The sequence below is a fragment of the Phoenix dactylifera genome, chromosome 4, assembly GCF_009389715.1.
Source record: "Phoenix dactylifera cultivar Barhee BC4 chromosome 4, palm_55x_up_171113_PBpolish2nd_filt_p, whole genome shotgun sequence".
Classification (NCBI taxonomy): Eukaryota; Viridiplantae; Streptophyta; class Magnoliopsida; order Arecales; family Arecaceae; genus Phoenix; species Phoenix dactylifera.
In genome coordinates, this window is record NC_052395.1 from 11,634,380 (window position 1) to 11,652,968 (window position 18,589).

General features: G+C 39.4%; 1 long non-coding RNA gene and 1 pseudogene across 1 annotated transcript; both read right to left on the reverse strand.

The window, feature by feature from the left end:
• Positions 1-4,998: 4,998 nt before the first annotated feature.
• LOC113463783 lies at positions 4,999-9,244 on the reverse strand. The gene is made up of 3 exons (XR_005511485.1): positions 8,561-9,244; positions 5,306-7,891; positions 4,999-5,072 (listed from the first exon to the last, which is right to left on the reverse strand). It is a non-coding gene; the product is annotated as an uncharacterized LOC113463783 (long non-coding RNA).
• Positions 9,245-9,386: 142 nt separating this feature from the next.
• LOC103722682 lies at positions 9,387-18,333 on the reverse strand (annotated as a pseudogene).
• Positions 18,334-18,589: the final 256 nt, after the last annotated feature.

Genomic DNA, 18,589 nt, shown 5'->3' on the forward strand with positions numbered 1-18,589 from the left:
TTCTATGATGAAGTTTACAATATATGGTACAGGAATATTGTCTCTCCTCAAGCTGAGATAAGCTTCAATCTAAGTAATTGGGAAAGACAGATCAAACACCAATGCATTTTCCTTTTTTTTTTTTTCAGTAGCTCGTAAACTAAGAAATTATATATACAAAATGCACCTCTTTGTTATTAAAATAATGAGATATATTACAAGCTATTGCGGGTCCGGGAATACCTGACACCAACCACCACGAGTCTATCACCCCGGAAGCCCCCACTTGAGGCCGGTTTGAAATATACTACGGATGGACTCCAAGGGTGGCCTCTCAAATTGAGAGCAAAACCACCTTACCCAAACAATTCCACAGAGCACCTCACAATTCAAAAATATCTATCTACACCTTTTGTCAGAATATACTACGGATGGGCTATACATATCTTAAAAAATTTGCACTCCATTTTCAGAAGCTGCTGCATTCCTTTTGGCAAAGAAACCAATGTCAGCTCTGCTGCTCTCCCCTACGAGCCATATCCCCTTGAAGCCAGAGGCAGAATGCATCCCTTCGCTGGATAAATGTTCAGAAAAGGAAGAACAAAAGCAACTTCATGCCCGAATGATCAAAACTGGCATCATTCTAGATGCCATTCCAGCTAGCAGACTATTGGCTGCGCCAGGGCCGGCCCGAGCCCTAGGCGACTGAGGCGGTCGCCTAAGGCCCCGGGCCAATGGAAGGCCTCCGGGAGCAGAAGTAGCTACGAGTCTTCCCCTTGATGGAAGGGAGGTGGAGGGTTTCCTGGCCTGCAGAGGCAATCGGGGAAGTTGGGGGACAGTAGTTTTGTTTTGGGTGGAGAGAGAGAGAGAGAGAGGAGGATTTGGTTGGCTTCATACACACCTGAAAGCCACTCTTATCTTTCATCCCTTCTCTTTTTTGGTTTTGGTCTTGGTTTTCCTTCCCTCACATTACTCCTGATCCAGCTGGGCCATCAGGAAGAAAGATAGGGGATTGGAGATGGACTTCTTGGAGGGTGAGATCTTTTTAATTTTCTCTCTCGGTTTCTTCTCCCTCTTGGGTGGTAGAGAGAGAAAAGAAGGGAGGGGGTTGAATGGCTGCTGTGCCGTGATGTTGCAGTTGCAGCTTCGGTGCTCACTTGAAGGGGGAGATGGTCTTTAGCAAAGAAAAGGAGGGTAGAGAAAGAGAAGGAGGGAGGGGGGGTTGAATGGCTGCTGTCCCGTGATGTTGCAGGGGCTGCTTGGGTACTCACTTGAAGGGAAGATGGTGGGATGGACTTTTATTAATTAGATGGAGTGAATTTTCCATAATGACCCTACTTTTTTTGGACAAATTTTTTGGCCGTGAAGCGCCATGGGATGGCCTTTTTCCTATTTTGCTCTTTGCTTCACATGGTAAACAGTATTGCAAGAACAGTTCCATGGCCCTTTTTTTTTTAAGTATTTTTTTTAATATTTTCATTCAAGAACTTATATTAAACTGAAGAGGCTTTTTGTCGACCTTTATTAGATTCATGCATCTTTGTTGAAATAGTGTACTTGACAGCAATCTATTTCCATAACATTTTTTTAAATATTTTATATTTATTAAAAAAAATTATTATTTAAAAAAAAGAGGCCCCCATTTACTGAATTCGCCTTGGGCCCCCAGATGTATTGGGCCGCCCTGGGCTGCGCTGTGTGGTGCCTCCGATGCCCGGCCAGCCTGATCCATGCTCTGATGGTTTTTCGAAAGAATTCAGAATCCTAAACACATTCATGTGGAACACTATGATCAGAGCCCTGTCCAACGGTAGCAATGCAGAAGAAGCTATTCCACACAATTCCTACACCTTTCCCTTCTGCTCAAGGCCTGTGCTAATCTTGCCATCGGCCGCAGCCGAGACCCAACAGATCCCACTGTCATATAATTAAGGACTAGCTTTGCTTTGGAGGCTTGCACCACCAATTCTCTCCTCCACGTCTATGCCAAATCTGGGCAGCATTCTTTCGGCCAGCCAACTGTTTGATTCGATCCCATGCAGAGACACGGCCTCCTGGAACTCGATGATCAATGGATATGCAAGAAGTGGCAAAATTGAGATGGCGCGCGAATTATTTAAATCAGATGGAGAATAAGAACATCATCTCGTGGACGACGGATGATTGCGAGAACTGTTTCTGTAAGGAAGCCTTGGAACTTTTTCTAGAAATGCAGGCGATGGATATAGAACCTGATTACAGTTGCCCTCGCCAGTGTGCTCACAGCATGCGCTCATCTTGGAGCTCTGGATCAAGGGAGATGGATCCACGCCTACGTAAAGAAGAAAACAAATTGGATTGGATCCGGTGCTGCGGTGGGTTCTCATGGACATGTATGCCAAAGTGTGGCGAACTGGATGAAGCTCTAGCGTCTTCAGGAATACCAAGGAGAGAAATGTTTGCATGTGGACGGCGATGATCGCCGGTTTTGCGGTGCACGGGCAAGGGAAGAGAGCCCTCGATCTGTTCGCCGACATGGAGAGAACAGGAATTAAGCCGAATGTATCACTTTCACCGGAGTCCTGACAGCATGTAGTTATGCGGGAATGGCTTGAGGAAAGGAAAATCGATTTTTGAGAGAATAGGCAAAGACCCGCAATATGAGCCCATCGGTCGAGCACTATGGCTGTATGGTTGATCTTGTAGGCCGAGCGCGGGCTGCTGAAGGAAGCGAGAAGAGATGATTAAAACGATGCCTGTAAAGCCAAATGCTGCAGTCTGGGGAGCACTGCTCGATGCCTGTCGAGTTCACAGACACTTTATGAGTTTGGGAAGGCGCGTAGGAAAGATCCTGATAGATTTAGAACCGAAGCGAAGCGGGCGATATGTACAGTTGGCCGGCATTCTTGCAGCAGAGGGATGCTGGGATGAAGCAGCGGCGGTGAGGAACTGATGAAAGAAAAGGGAGCCTGCAAAGCTTCCGGGATGCAGTTCTACCAGCCTGAGTGGATGTGTCCATGAGTTCGTTGCGGGAGACAGGTCACACCGACAGACGGAAGAGATATATCTCGAGTGGGACAATATTTTGAGGAGATTGAAGAAAGAAGGATTTGTTCCATACCATTGACTGGAAAACTTGCTGGTTGGATTTGGGGGAGGAGGAGGAGAAAGAAACAGCAATACATAATATTGCCACAGTGAGAAGTTGGCAATTGCATTTGGATTCATTAGAACTAAACCAGGAGGCAACAATTCGAATCGTCCAAGAATCTCAGGGTGTGCTCCGACTGCCACGTCGTAAGCAAGCTCATCAGCGAGGTTTACAGTTGTAAAATAATCATGCCGCGATAGGACTCGTTTCCATGTTTTGATGAATGGGCAATGCTCTTGCGGGGGACTATTGGTGAAGATAGCAAAAAGTATTGCTTGGCTACGTGGAGCAGAGTTGAAAATTGTGGCTTTCATATGTATCTCGTTGAAAATTGGGCAGTTTGGTTGGGGCCTTCAGAGTCCATACGACTTGAGGCTAGTTTGTTTGGGCTATTCTTATATAATTGGGTTGAAAATTCTGTAGAATTTATAGATTGGATCGTCTATTTAAGCATGGTCATGCATCAACCAAACTCCATCCGGCCCAAATCATATATAAAAAAGAGATTTCCATAGATATTCTTTTGCTTTCTGTAGCCAGAAGGCTAGAATCTAAACTGGATTTGGATAAACTATACAAGCCAACAGGTCCAATTCCTATAGAAAATTTCGGTCCAATTTTACAAGAATATCCAAACAAGCTCCGAGTCCCTCAACTAGAACACAATATATCAAAAAGTAGCACCACTTGGATTTTTGGGGTATTCAACTAGGCTGGTTGCATTCGCAACATCTAGATGACATGTTTTTTTTACCACGGTGGCTGCTTATTGTTATATGAGTGTGTTTTTCATGTGTATCTGCATGTACCAATGAATGGATGTAAATGTGCGACACTGTATAGACAACACAACTTGATATTTATATAGGGTCCAATCTAATGTATGCCACTTTACATAAGCAATGCAAAAGGTCTTTCGCTCAAAATCATAGACCTATATCGGTTATCTCTAGCTAAGGGCAGCAATCGGGTCGGATCGGGTCATAAACAGGTCGGATCACATGCAGGTCGGATCAGAAAATCATAAACCTGAACCGACCTGTTTATTAAACGGATCAGAAATTAGAACCTGACCTGTCATGTTTAATAAACTGATAACCCAATCCGGACCTGTTTAACCTGTTTGCTCAGTCCGACCCGACCTGTTTAACCTGTTTGCCTAACCGTTTAACCAGTTTAACCTGCCCAACCCGACCTGTTTAACTTGCCCAACCCGACCCGTTTTAACCTGTTTAGATCTGTTTAACCTGCCCAACCAAACCTGTTTAACCTGTTTAATAAATAGATAACCTCTTAGGCTGTTAGCCTTAGGCCTTAGCCCAACCCAAAACCCAACCTATTTTATACATTAAGCAGCATAAGAAAAAAATCAAAAAAACAGATCCATCCAAATGTTGTAACCTTTACAACTATTATCAATGGGTGGTTGTAGTTGTAGTACTGCCAACATGGGAGAATGCAATAAGAGTTTCTACAGAATTGTGTGAATCTGGTGTCCCCAATACAAAGACCTTCGACATCCATCCTCCTGTCATGCGCCATCGCTTGTAAACATTACAATCGTACGTAGGATGTTTCTACATGCATGTATGCATGCAAACATCGAGTCAGAGAATGGATGCTCATGTCTTTGTCTTATTGTCAACCCTTTCAAGAAGGACGTAATCATTCCAGCGGTAAGTTACAGACTTGAAAGCCCTGCTGCAGTGCGCTGCCCCATCCAATCCGCTGCTTATCATTGTCATAAACAACCAAGAGGTCGAGCATCGATATATCTGCAATCGTCCAGCAACGGGATGAAGTTAGTCAATGGTAATCTGAGGAATCATCTCCTACGGCAACCCTACTTTTTTTCTTGCCAGTGTCGGCAAAATTAGAAGAATCCTACTCCAATTAAATTTATCTTGCTGTGCAGCTCGTTTTCTGTGCCATTGAGAATACCCAAGCATGCATTGTGATACTCCTACAATCAAAAAGCAACGCAGATACCGTCATTTTTGTAAATTTCTTACCTGTCCCATAAAAAAAGTAAATAGTAAGGGATACCGAAATGATCAGATAATTCGCTGGAGGTATCTTCATCGATGCTGCCCCATCAGCAAATCTCAGGCTTACCAATATAATAATATGTAGATGCAGATTATTTTTCTGATCTGATCTGATCGAATCAAGAAATTAATAAATTGATGAGCTTACCAGTATAATAATATGCAGATGCAGATCATTTTTCTGATCTTGTTTCGCCTTGCCACTGTTCCAAGAATGCTTGTTGAATTTGAGTTCTGGCACACCTTTTTGCATTAAGAAAGGTCCAAGTTCCTCTGCCTCTCCATAGCCAATAGAAGAACAACCAGGATTTGAATACAAATGCATTAGACAAGTTATTTGTTTTGATGTTTGCCATTAAAAATCATATTAGGTAAACATAAGATCCACTGAAATGCTTATCTTTTTGGGGGTCATAGTTTTTCAGACCAATTTGTAGCTCAATGGTTTCAGTAAAATTGCGCTTCTTCTCCCTTAAAATAACTGAAGCAAAATACATGAATCAAAATTCACATGGGCCAGAGCTACCTTAAAATGATTTCCTTTAAATAACTTAATGAAAGGTACTAACTCCACCACACTGCAATGTCTAAAAACTTACAATCTCTTCACTTCTGGTTTGGTCCAAGTTAGAAAATTTTGGGTCCCAAACCAGTTAGTTATTGTATCAATGATGAAGGACCCACAACAAACGAAAACTTACACCAAGAAGAGTTAGACTATTATTGAATAAAAATAAAAACAGCATTGCATACATCAAGCATTTTCTTTTAACTCAGAATAATAGCATATGGCACGCCTAGATCATGGAAGTTTTTTTTTCAGGGGAAAAATAGCATGAAGTATCAAAAGAAACTACCAAATAGCTATAAATATCAAAAGAAACCACACATAACACATTAAGTCCAATGACACCATCCACAGTCAAAGCAAAACTAAAAAAAGTCCCAAACTATAACAACATCCATATTTAAACCAAAACCAAAAAGGAGTATCCATGATCATGATTCATCTCACTATAAACTGGATTCAACATTGGCCGAGCATTGAGTTGATTGAGTTTCATTGTAGGAACTTGCTAATCTTCTCAACTTTACCCCACTCCTCTTCAGATGGACAATGCTTGTAATTAGAGTCACTTAATTTCAAATGGAGAAAGGCACGACGGTAAAAGAGAGCACTATCTAGCATCAAAAAAGTTGAATTCCATCTTGTAAAAACATCTTGCCTTAAGCCTTTTTTACTTTCCAAAGAAACTTGTCTAACACATTCCAAAAATTTTTTTGTTTCCGAACTTGTGAACCTCTCACATATTTAATACTTTCACGAACTTTAAAGATGGATTCATCTATCTCCTTTAATCCCTCTTGTACAATTAAGTTAAGAATATGAGCACAACATCGGATATGAAAGAACTCACCATCTGAGTAAAGTGCATTATTCAATTAAGTTGGATCTTTAGCATGTCAATGATGTTTACCGATGCATTATCCAAAGTCATACAATACAATTTCTTTTCAATCCCCTAATCAATCAACAAACTATAAATTATTTCACATAAAGATATGCCATTATGTGGAGGAGGCATGAAGCGAAAGTTAAGAACTTTCTTTTGTAACACCAATTCATCATCAATAAAATGGGCAGTTAAACATAAAGACCCATCGGTAGTAATGGAGGTCCACAAATCCAAAGTCAAACTTATCCTAGAAGTAATTGAATGAAGCCACAATACTAATTTTTCCTTCTCTTTTTTATATAATTTCAACAAAGCAGGCTTTACAGTATTCCTTGATACTAACTTGGCCTCCTCACGAACATAAGCAAATAAAGATCTAATGCCTTCATACTCAACAGATTGAAATGGTAGATCATGCTTAATAATTGCAAGTGTTAGCAATTCACGAAATTTATCAGGATTAAACCTAGTAGAACACATTGATATGGACCCTTGAGCTTGTGATAAGATCATCTGTCCTATGTCACGATTCTTTTTGCAATTCTCTAAATGACGTTTCAGATTTCCGGTCCCAACCTTACCACCAAATGAATATTTGCCACCACACTTTATACACTTGCATTTTTCAGTTGCTTCATTTATATGAAAATATTGATAAATAGGGGAAGCCAACTTTCTTTTACGTTTTCCATGTGTGGAGTCGCGTACAACTAAGTTAGAACCTAAGGGCGTCGATTCATTTGCCCTATCACCATCACACTCTAACTCTATATTCACGAACTGTTTATCCATCTATATCATATAATTTAAAATTATATCAGAATACCAATTTCGAAAGAAAATGATTAGCTAAAAGAAAGATGCTTATTCCTTGATTTTCCACAACATCTTCTACACATGGTCTGTTAATTGCACATGCGAGCAAGAGGCAATATTAACAAGATATAAGGCATGATTCAAGTTTGGAAGTATAAATTAAGCATGATACTTAAATAATAAAAGAGCATTGATTCAGGAATACTTGATTCTCTCATAACTGAACTATTGCAAGTTATTCCAGAAAACACAAGCATACTACAAGCACAGAGTAATATAATTGATGGTTCGAGATCAATATCATGTTGGCAATAAGAGAGCTCAAAACAATGGTGTCCAGAAGTTTCTGGAATATATGAAATACCAAAATATTGTGCAGAGGAAGACAGCAAGTTGACTCCATGAACTGAAGAAGCAATGTCTAGCCAAAAGACATGATGGAACCAACAATGAGGTAGCACCTAAAAGCCACAAAACAAATGGGCCCAAGGTTTTTCATGTCAAATTGGCTGCAAGTACTCTTTGTTACACTGCTTAACCAAAACAATGGAGTAGTACAAATGTAGCTTAAAACATGTCCACAGACCAAAAGCACAAAGGCAGACCTAGCATGCCATTTTATTGGGTATGCTTGTTGCTAGCAACTAGCAAGTAATATTAGCTGCTGTCCGAAAACTTTATTAACAGCACAAAAATGACACTCTCATTATAAGAAAACTACAGTATTTTGTATGACATGACGGCATGCATCTTGTGTTTTTAAAAAGCATTGAAAAAAATCTTACTTAAAAACAATTATTCTCGTGCAGAATCTATGTAAACTTTCCATGATATTTCAATGAAAAACCTCCAAATCTTCCACAAGAACTACTGGACTCTTTATACCAAAAGGCATTCAAAGGTCTGTAAACGAGAAATACTTTTCTTTTAAAAAGCATTCAAAGGATCTGTAAAAAGCATTCAAAGGACCACAAAGAACTCAAATTTGTAAACGAAAAAAGAATTTTTTTAAAAAATAAATGAAGGAAACAGAGCCAAAATTTCAGATCCCATAGAGAATACAAGAAACTACTAGAAGAAGCTAGGATAAACCCTAACCCTAACTAAGGAGAAGCTAGGATCTTTCTTACCTCGATAGAGCAGAGGATCTGACCTCGCGTAGATGAGAGGGAAGGCGGCGGGAGCCAAACAAAATCCAAAGACCAGGTCCTCTTTATGAGCTCTTCCGTTCAACTTCAACCTTGGTTCCCAGGACCCGTCGAGTCGCCGCGGTCGCCGTCGACGGGGAGGCGGAAGTTGTCAGCAAGGGGGATGTCCGGTCCGTCCGGAGGAGAGGGCTCGGGAGGCGAAGGTCCGGTCCGTTCGGAGGAGAGGGCTCGGGAGGCGAAGGTCCAGTCCGTCCGGAGGAGAGGGCTCGGGAGGCGAAGGTCCGGTCCGTCCGGAGGAGAGGGCTCGGGAGGCGAAGAATCCGGAGGAGAGGAGAGGGAAGAGACTCGAGAGAGGGAGAGAAATAGGAATAGGGCTCGGGCGGTGCACAAACGGCAAACCCTAACACCCCCTAAGGAGACCTGGAGAAGTGAGAAGTCGCGGACGAACCGTCAGGACGTTGGATTTGGACCTTACCTTGCGCTGAAGTTGGGCGGAGGCGGAGAGTAATTGGGCCGATGCGGTGAAATCGGGCTGAGGCAAAAAGTTGGGCCGACCCTGGGCTTTGTGGGTTGTGGCCCTTATCTATCAGCCCAACAGTTAAACGGGTTAAACGGGTCGGACATCTAAAATCCGTATCTGATCCAATTAATAAACAGGTTAAACGGATCGACCTGTTTATGACCCGAACCTGTTTAGGCCAAACCCAAACCTGTTCGAATACGGGTCGGGTCATATTTTGCCACCCCTATCTCCAGCCTCGTGTAAGTAGGATGACTAAAAAGATATCCCTACCATGTAAACAAAAACAAGCACCAATATTATATTATTTCATTGGTGAGTACAGAAAATGTTCAACTCGTATGATTTATATTTGTTCAAAATTAAACAGATGCTGAATATTGGAATTTTTCTGCGTACGTAAGCCAATCAATTTAAGGAGAAAAGGGGGACAATAAGAATTACATCATCTGGACAGCTCGAAGGAAACAGCAGTCTTCTTGTTGATTTTGCTTCGATTATTTAAAAATCTTATTGTTTTTTTTCTTCACTTCATTGCTTTACAAATTCGGAAAACTGAAGCCTGGCTTCAACCAATTGCAATTTGCTGCTCTGCAACCCAAGATTGCTCAGGTTCTAGTTGGACTTTTCCTATCTGACACGAGGAACAACCAAGGTTAGATTGCCAAACAATTCCATAGGGCAGTTTGCATATATATGAACATATGATGTCAGCACCTTTGCATTTTCAACACACACAAAATCTTTGTAGCAGGATTCCATCTTTAAGTGTGGATTCCACAGAACAGCATCTGACCAGCTGCACAGGCAGTAAGCATTACGAAACAATTACTAGCAAGCTTAGACATAGCCTAAAAGGATGACAAACTAAATGAAATAAATAAGAGGGAGAAAACTAAGTGCATACTTTGTGTTTCGGATAGTAATCACGTCACCCCAACCCATTGTCAAGTTGAAGTTCCTTAGGTGCATCAAGGTAGATGCAATCAACAAATCCAGGAAAAGTGATCACCTCCCTAAATTGCAACAATAATGGTTAGAACTGAAAAGCCATCAGGTACCCTCCCTGCTTTTACTCTTCCACGTATATACGCACATAAACATTAAATACACATCTATGTGCATACACAAACAAATGCATTCCTTTATACATGTGTTCACACACAGACAACAATAACATGCACATAATACATAGAACAAGCCCATGGATACCACATACACGAACGTGGACATATACAGATATACACAAGTAAACAAGCATCCATATAAATTTGCCTCCAATTTTCTTTTTTAGTTTGACCGCTAATGATGCCTGGAAGCAAGCAGTTCTAGAAAAAAGAGCATGCTTATATGACGAGTCATGCTAACTTTGTTATATTTGATTTCTTGATTTTAGCTATTATTAGGGACATAAATTGGGAAGGAACTGGTACATACCTCTCCTCCTTACCCTCCAAAGGGTTAGAAGGGTCTGGATCTTTGTTCAGCATCTTGCAGCCTTTTAGACCTTTCACTGATGCTCCTGTTACAGAAGCCTGCAATAACGACTAGAAGTGCTTACTATGAATTGACTGAGCTATTAGAACTTTTAAGTTAATAACTAACAAATGCACAAGCTAACATGAATTGAAGGTATTTTGTTCTTACACAGAAGTAAGTATGCAATGCGGTGCTGAAAGAGAAGGGCTTCTTGTCTGTATTGGTAATAGTTAAGACTGTTGAGAGGCTCTTGGAGTGTAGTGAGACCTACATATCAATTTCTGGATATTGTGAATAATAAGAGATCACTGATAGCATGGGAAAGTAATATGATGAAGCAAAGGTGAACTCCAAAAACAACCTGCAAAGTGAAAGAATCACATAGGATACATTTCTACCTATTTACAAGTTAACGTAGCAAATAAAAACTATTTTGACACTGAGAATGTAAGCCATCATGGAATAAAGATCAAAGAAACCAACATTCCAAAGTAAGTAACAAATCACAAATGATACAAGGTTGGATCTTAATACAATCATATTAGCATTCTTAAAAATTTCCTTGAATTCGTTACAGAAATAAAGATTCTATGCAGCCAAGGAAAATTATCATGTAACCATGGCAAACCTAATTAGTATATTCACTTTAGAACTCATTTTGCAGTTCCATTATTGACATTGACTACAACTGTATTTCGAAGGAGTTAGCCTACTATTCCAATGATCATCCTGTTAACAGACCCCATACACGTGGAAGGATAGAAAGATTCCAAGAAGTTATAATTCTTTTTAACCAAAAAAATTAAACAAATAACTAACTTGGAGGGGATTTGAACCCACAACCTCAAGAAACCTTATCTCTTATATTATGCTTACTTTCATTTGACCCGGAAAGCTTAAGCTATTAAGGAGATGGGAAATAATTTTTGTAAGACTTAACACATTACTCTAGATAACTAATTTCAAGCTACCAACAGCCATTAAAACCTAAAAGTGCTTCATCTTATATTTTCAAACTTCTAGTTGTCTGAAGTGGAAAAAACATTGGCTGACACTCGAAAAATGGTGTGTTACGGTGATCAGTGTGAAGCCTCGAATAATGAACAAGCATCATTCCTTCTACAAACTATGAGCTGCTAGGAAAAGGATTAATGAAATACCTCAGAAATTAAAGAGAATACAGTAGCTACTCCATATGGACAACAATAAGACATACTCCTAACCAAGGTTTACAATCTCGGTGCTGGACCATGTTATGGTACCATGCTGATACAGTGACGATACACCTAGTACAGGGGTCGGTTCGGCATCCCGAGACTCTATACCTCTCTCCTGTTTGAGTTTTGGTTCAGTACTAGTACCATATGGTATGCTTGGTATAGAGCGATACTCATCGGTACGGCAAACCTTGCTCCTAATCAGTAATTCACCTCAAATTCCAAGAATCTACCCCTGTCAACAACTCACCCTATCTACATCATAGTACCAAAAAATTTCCCTCAACTTCATTGTTGCAATATTGTTAATATATGGCCTATAAATCATCAATTATTGCTGATTTATAATGTTTAAAATAATGATACTTATAGAATTGGCATATTATAAAAGCTAGAAATCCTCTATTGCCTGTGGAGGATCGCACCTGAGGACAAGTTATGCAGATTTTCCCTCTCTTTTATCTCATCTTTAAAAATCTTTGGAGTTAAATGTTTAGTTAAACCAACATTTGTAAAATCTTTTCCTATAACTTCCATGCAGGGTTAAGGTCCCATCCTACACTTTCAATCCTTTCTAACAAATCTAAGTCCTTCCTGGCCACCTCTAGTCATCGCACATCTATAATATCTAAATCAATTTGCCATGATCTTAACCCCCATTAATGCTAAGCCAAGCTTTGCATCATATTTATACTTACTATTTTCACCACCATTTTTTTTTATTTTGATGTTCTTGCATTCCAAAATACATCTCGTGTCCTTGTTTTCCATCATTGACCATGTTTTCCATCATATGATGTTTATCTTTAAAATCTCAACAACTAAGCTAGCTGGCAAATTGTTCTAGTTGCTTTATGGATATTCAATTTGGTCTTAGTGTCCACCTTTCTGCATCCATACTGGATACTGGATTTCCATTAACCCAATAATGGTTCCTTATTTCCCCGGCAGAGTTCACACCAAACACCTTTTGAAAATACAATCCCCACTTTTCCTTTTGGGCTCGTTTGGTTCGCGGGAAGCATTTTTCCTCCTAGGAATATGATTTCTGGAAAACAAATTCCTAGGAAGAGAATGCCTAGGAAGGTGCTTGTGGCATGTTTGGTTGACCATGGAAAAGTGACAAATTTTCAAAGTGCTTATGTTTGGTTGGCCATCCACTTTTCTGGAAAAGTTGTGTATAATTCCTATTATGCCCTTAATAAAAATTAGGTATTTAATGCCTCTTTAATGCTTCTTTAATGCTGAAGGGTCTTTTTGGAAAAAAAATAAAAATAAAGTGATTCCTACCTCATGGGAAAGTAACTTTCCCATGTTTCTCATGGGAAAGAGGCGGGAAAGTAACTTTCCCATGTTTCTCATGGAAAAGACTTTTCCATGAAATGTGGAAATCATATTCCCATGGGAATACAACTTTTCCATCTCTCTCCTTTGAAAACTCCAACCAAACAAGAGGCATTTCATTACTTTCCCGTTGACCACACTTTCCTCCCTTCTTTTTCCGCGAACCAAACGAGCCCTTTATTCCTGCACATGCATATATTGAATAAATGAATGAGTATAAGAAATATGCATATATGATACTAAATACTAAGTTTGTCACATATAACACACACAAGCATGGAGGCAACTTTTGACAAAACTACTTGTTTTGAACTAGTTTACATAGAACATGCATGCATAGATGCATCTGCCCATTTATATGCCATGTCTTAGATCTTGGTGCTATCACCTCTCAGTCTTTGGTTTGGTAGTCATGACATGCCTATGTGATTCTGGCCCCATCACCCATGTGATAATATGTTCGTATGATTATTGACAAACAAAATATAATATGAATATTGTATTTTTTTTAACAAAAAAGAAGAGTTGTACTATAAATCATAAATATCCATAGTAGAGAGAACTATGTAATAAAGGATACATAGATTTCTGTATTTCAGAGTGATAGGATGTAAAAGAGCAGTGAATGGCAAAGGTTGGGACATAAGATTAATTTAACCTTGTATAAAGCCTGAAAGCTGAAATCCCACATTGAGCGACTGTAGAGATTATCCTTGAGCTCCAAAGTTACAACAGGATCCCCTTCAACATTGTGTGAGTCAGAAATAGACCAACTCATGTTCCTTGCAAATCCATGCTGTCAAACAAGATTATAAACTTCTAATCAATGGACGAGGAAAAGAAACTGATCTAAAGTCGATCTGTTTAGAGATCTAAAGATATGTTTCTAGCATCACCATTCAAAATATCATAGAAGTCAAAATGTCAGGAGAGAACCAGCATTGGATAACCTGAACTCAAGACCCTTGTTTATTGAGCTTCCAATTATTACTAGAATCCACCATAGAGGGACAAATTAGTTTTGGCTTGCCAAAAGAAAAAACATCTAATGATGTGAGGACAACCCAGTCCACCGCATGATCAGTAAGAAGTCAACAACCAGATTGTAGCCAAACTGTAAACATGTGGCTTAGTATTGGATGATGATGATGGGAGAATATGATGTTAAAAGGGGCTTTCATAATTATCCTTGGTTTGGTGCTGAAAAATAATCTACCCTTGAGGTTTAATTATTTTCTTTCTTTTTAACAGGGGCTAATTTATCTAAGTTTACCTTCCAGTTAAAGAGAAACCGACTTCATAAGCAAACTGGTAAAACCCTGAGCATTTTTACTCATGAAGGTGATAGACCAAAATGCACAAAGAAAAAAAGTGGTGGTGTTATCAAGACAAATGATAAAAATGGAATACATAATATGCTCTAATAAGAGCTTCCACTACAAGCATATGATTGCTTGTGCGTCAACACACACATACTCATGCGCTTGATGCCCCTCTTTTCTCTAACTCATGGTGAATAGTACATAGTTGTAGAGTAGATGGGGAGAAACAGCAAGCACAAACTTCATGATACAGTCAAGCAAAAGTTTTCATATTTTCACAAAAAGGACAGGAAATGAAGAAGAAGAAAAGGGTGAAAAAAGAACATATAGTACTCTGGTTATTTTTCTCGGCATCGGAAGGGCATGAAAGACTTCGAGAGCCCCTTTGAGTCCTAGGTAGGTCTAAGACAGATCCTTGAAGCATATAGTTGTATCCTTTAATAGAAATAATTGCCACTAAAGATTAGTAAGATCTATTCAAATTGTCAGGAAACCTGTTATAGTCATGTTTTTGTTGTTCTATGGCTAAAAGTCCATATAGGCGCTGTTGGCTAGGGTCAGGGTACAGTTTTCCTCATTATGCGCATCCCAAATGCAGACACAGAGGTTAATAGGTATAGATCCTTTCCCGCAGCTTAGTTTGTACATATTAGGTCTATTAACATTTGGTCCAATAGTTCAACTGGACATACTTTAGGGATGAAAGGCAAAGCCAAGGCCTGGTTGTGTGGTTGACATTGTAGGCACATTAAATAGGAAATTTTTGCAGACAAATCACAAGTCACCTAGGGAGACTCTATCAATGTGATAGGCAATCAACATAATGAGTTGTTTTGACAAATGGAAACAACTAGCATAGATAGCTTAAGCAATGAATATAGACAACAGATCATCTAGTTCTTTAATGATACACTAAACGTAACTAAACATTCATTTCATAATACATGCCAAGCTTGTTAAAGGAAAATTACCTATATGTGCCAAAAACAAAGGCAAACTACCTATAAAGTTTAAATATCTCATATATTTCTTGCGCTTCTTTAATGTTAATTAATGCTTATATGCATGCTACATGTCATCACAAAAGCAATATAGCAATATGATGTAATACAAAAGGGGCCAGCCAGTTACTAAGGCTATTTTTCTCAATTTCCCCAAGAAAAGTGGTAAAGTAAAAGAACAATTTCTGCAGCATCGCCCCCCCCCCCCCCCCTCCCCCGGCCCCCCCCCCCCCCCCCCCCCCCCCCCCCCCCCCCCCCCCCCCCCCCCCCCCCCCCCCCCCCCCCCCCCCCCCCCCCCCCCCCCCCCCCCCCCCCCCCCCCCCCCCCCCCGCGCGCTCTCCAATGTTATATCATCTTTTTGCCATTGTTTGGGATCTCATGCTCTGGTAAAGCTAAACATTTTCCATCCGACTTAGAATTTCTTAACCATGAAAAGCAAATTTCAATCAGAAAAATGAATTTGAAAATAAGGCTTTCATTCTGAACATTATAAAAATATCAGAAATTGTAATATGACCGAATCACGTAAAAATCTGGCCGACATTTTAGAACCCAACCCTGAGTAATTACAAGGTATGCTAAAAATCATAAAACTATAGAATCTAACCCCAGATAACATTTTCGAATTCCTGATGTAACCATTCTTTTCAAAACTTTCCAATGCTTCTATACATGCCAATCATGTATTTTCAACATGTCACTAACATTATTGAAATAAAAAAAATAACAGATTTCCTTTTAATACATGCACCTCAAAGTTAGTTTATGAAAAACTAAAATCAAGTTTAGAAATCTGAACCATACCTGCTGCATAGGACCAGGTCCAAATTGCGGAAAACAATGTGGGATTCCTCCACTGGTTCCAAACATAAATCAAGAAATCATTAGTTCATGCCTTATTCAAGTAGGTACAAACAAAATAAAATTGAATAGATTTGTCAAGAAATTGTGACAGCATATGGCTTGCTAAACCATGAGAATATTTATGTTGGAGGTTGTAGGAAAAGAAGAGGAAGATCTAAATTAACATGGATTGAGATTGTGAAGAAGGATATGGAGAAACTTGAAATAATATCATAGGCGGCCGTAGATAGGAATACTTTGAGAATGAAGATCCATAAAGCTGACCCAAATGGTCGAGAAATGGCCAGATGATTGTGATTCTGATTTCAATGAAAGAAAAAAAAATTGAAAAATAGTTGAAACTTGAAACCCATTTTGCATCTTCCAAATGTTTGCAACAATGTGTGTGAACTGCCTACCTCACGAATAAAAGGCTAAAAAGTGAAACTTAAGTGCACTTCTTATTAAGAAAAAACATAAGGTAGGGAGTAAAAGAGTAGTCAAATAAAAAATAAAGAAGAATGCTGAAGCTACAATAAAAGAACATTTTGAAGCTACAACAAAAGAGAATGCTGAAGCTACAATAGAAGAACATTTTGAAGCTACAACAAAAAAATAAGTCATATATAACCTGATAGGTTTCTTCCCATCAAATACTGCATCTGGACGAACAAAGAGGAGGTCCTTTCCATTTGAAACCTTCCAAGATGTGACACAGGCTCCAAAGAGATAAATCTCTGCCTCACTGCATATAAAAAACAGCCTATCAACAGTAGTGTATAGGAGGGGGATCAATCACTAGTGTGCAAAAGTATTATTTTGATTGTTTCACTTTCATATAACTAAATCCATCTCCTCCAATCACTAGTTAATCTCACAGGCCATAATCATCATCATTCATCAGTGTGGTTTTTTCTGAAACCACAACACTCCTCCATCTCCATGAAAAAGGGGGAAAAACCTTGAGACGCTTCCACTTGTAAACAAGTCTTTTTGCATCACAATGGCCATATATGGCTCTCGATTTGTTTGACCACCATCTCAATAAATCGTCCATCACTTAATTTCTAATGTGAACCTTGTAGCACTCCTCAAACACACTCAATACACCTAAAACTTTACCAAATTACATCAAAACAAAATTCTCCTTTTTATTTTACACTACTTTTATCCAACCATCCATAACACATTAGTGCTAACTAATTTTTTTTTTGGTTAGAATAAAGGGATTCCAAAGTCAAACCAGGATATTAAGATAACACAACACTCAAAAACAGCATATAAACAGAGCATACAGCACCACATATCTTCACATTAACAATTCTGCAGGATCCTGTATCCCCTTTTTTCTTAAAAAAAGAGGCAGATCGGTAAACAATGTAAAACCAAGAAATAAAGACATCATGAACAATATCAACAACAGAAAATGGAGGACAAAGAACTCGATTGACCTGCCATGATGGGAGCTCAAAGAGACCTTAGGAAGCCCACCGTTTCCTTCCGAAATCCGGACACCTGGAGGATAAGTTCTCTGATCCAAGCTCGCCATGGCAGTTCTAAAAGGTCTGGACCAAAAGAATCAAAGAAGGAGATCCAAGTCCCCTAAAAATTCAACAGAACTCCAGGATCGGGGAGAAACAAAACAAAAGTTTTCGAAATCGATTTGGCTTGATCACCTTACGATGGCGCCGCGAATTGGAATTGGACGGAGTTATCAAGGAAGAGGAGGTCATGGAAATGCTTGTCGCCATTTCTCGCCTGGTTTGAAGAACGTCTCAGGTGCCGAGGGATCAAGATTTCGTTTGGATCGCTATTCCGGTTAAATTTATTCGCGTGACCGTTTCCAATTAATCTTGGTCCGACTGCCGGCCGCAGTGAAAGATCGTCGGAATAGCTATTTAGCCGCATACGACAGGTTTGTCATGTCAGGATGTTTATCCTGGGATATGCTCTCCAGGATGTGTATGACTGAGGCGATAGCGGACGAAGAAAACCTACCGGCACCGCTATCCAGGATCATCGTAGACGGACGGATAAGCAGGGATTGTCGGAATATGTTTGGATATTGATTAAAGAATGGAAAAATAAAATTATCGGCTAAAGTGGGTCAGATAAATTTAATCATCAAAAACTCTTCCTCTCCTTCACTTTACTATTTCACCTTTTTCACAGCTTTATTCCGCTTATTATGGAAATACCAATCAAATAACGAGTAAAAGTTTTTGCTGGTCAGTTGATTAGGGGTGAATATTAATGATTAAAGTTATTCTTTTGATAGAATGATT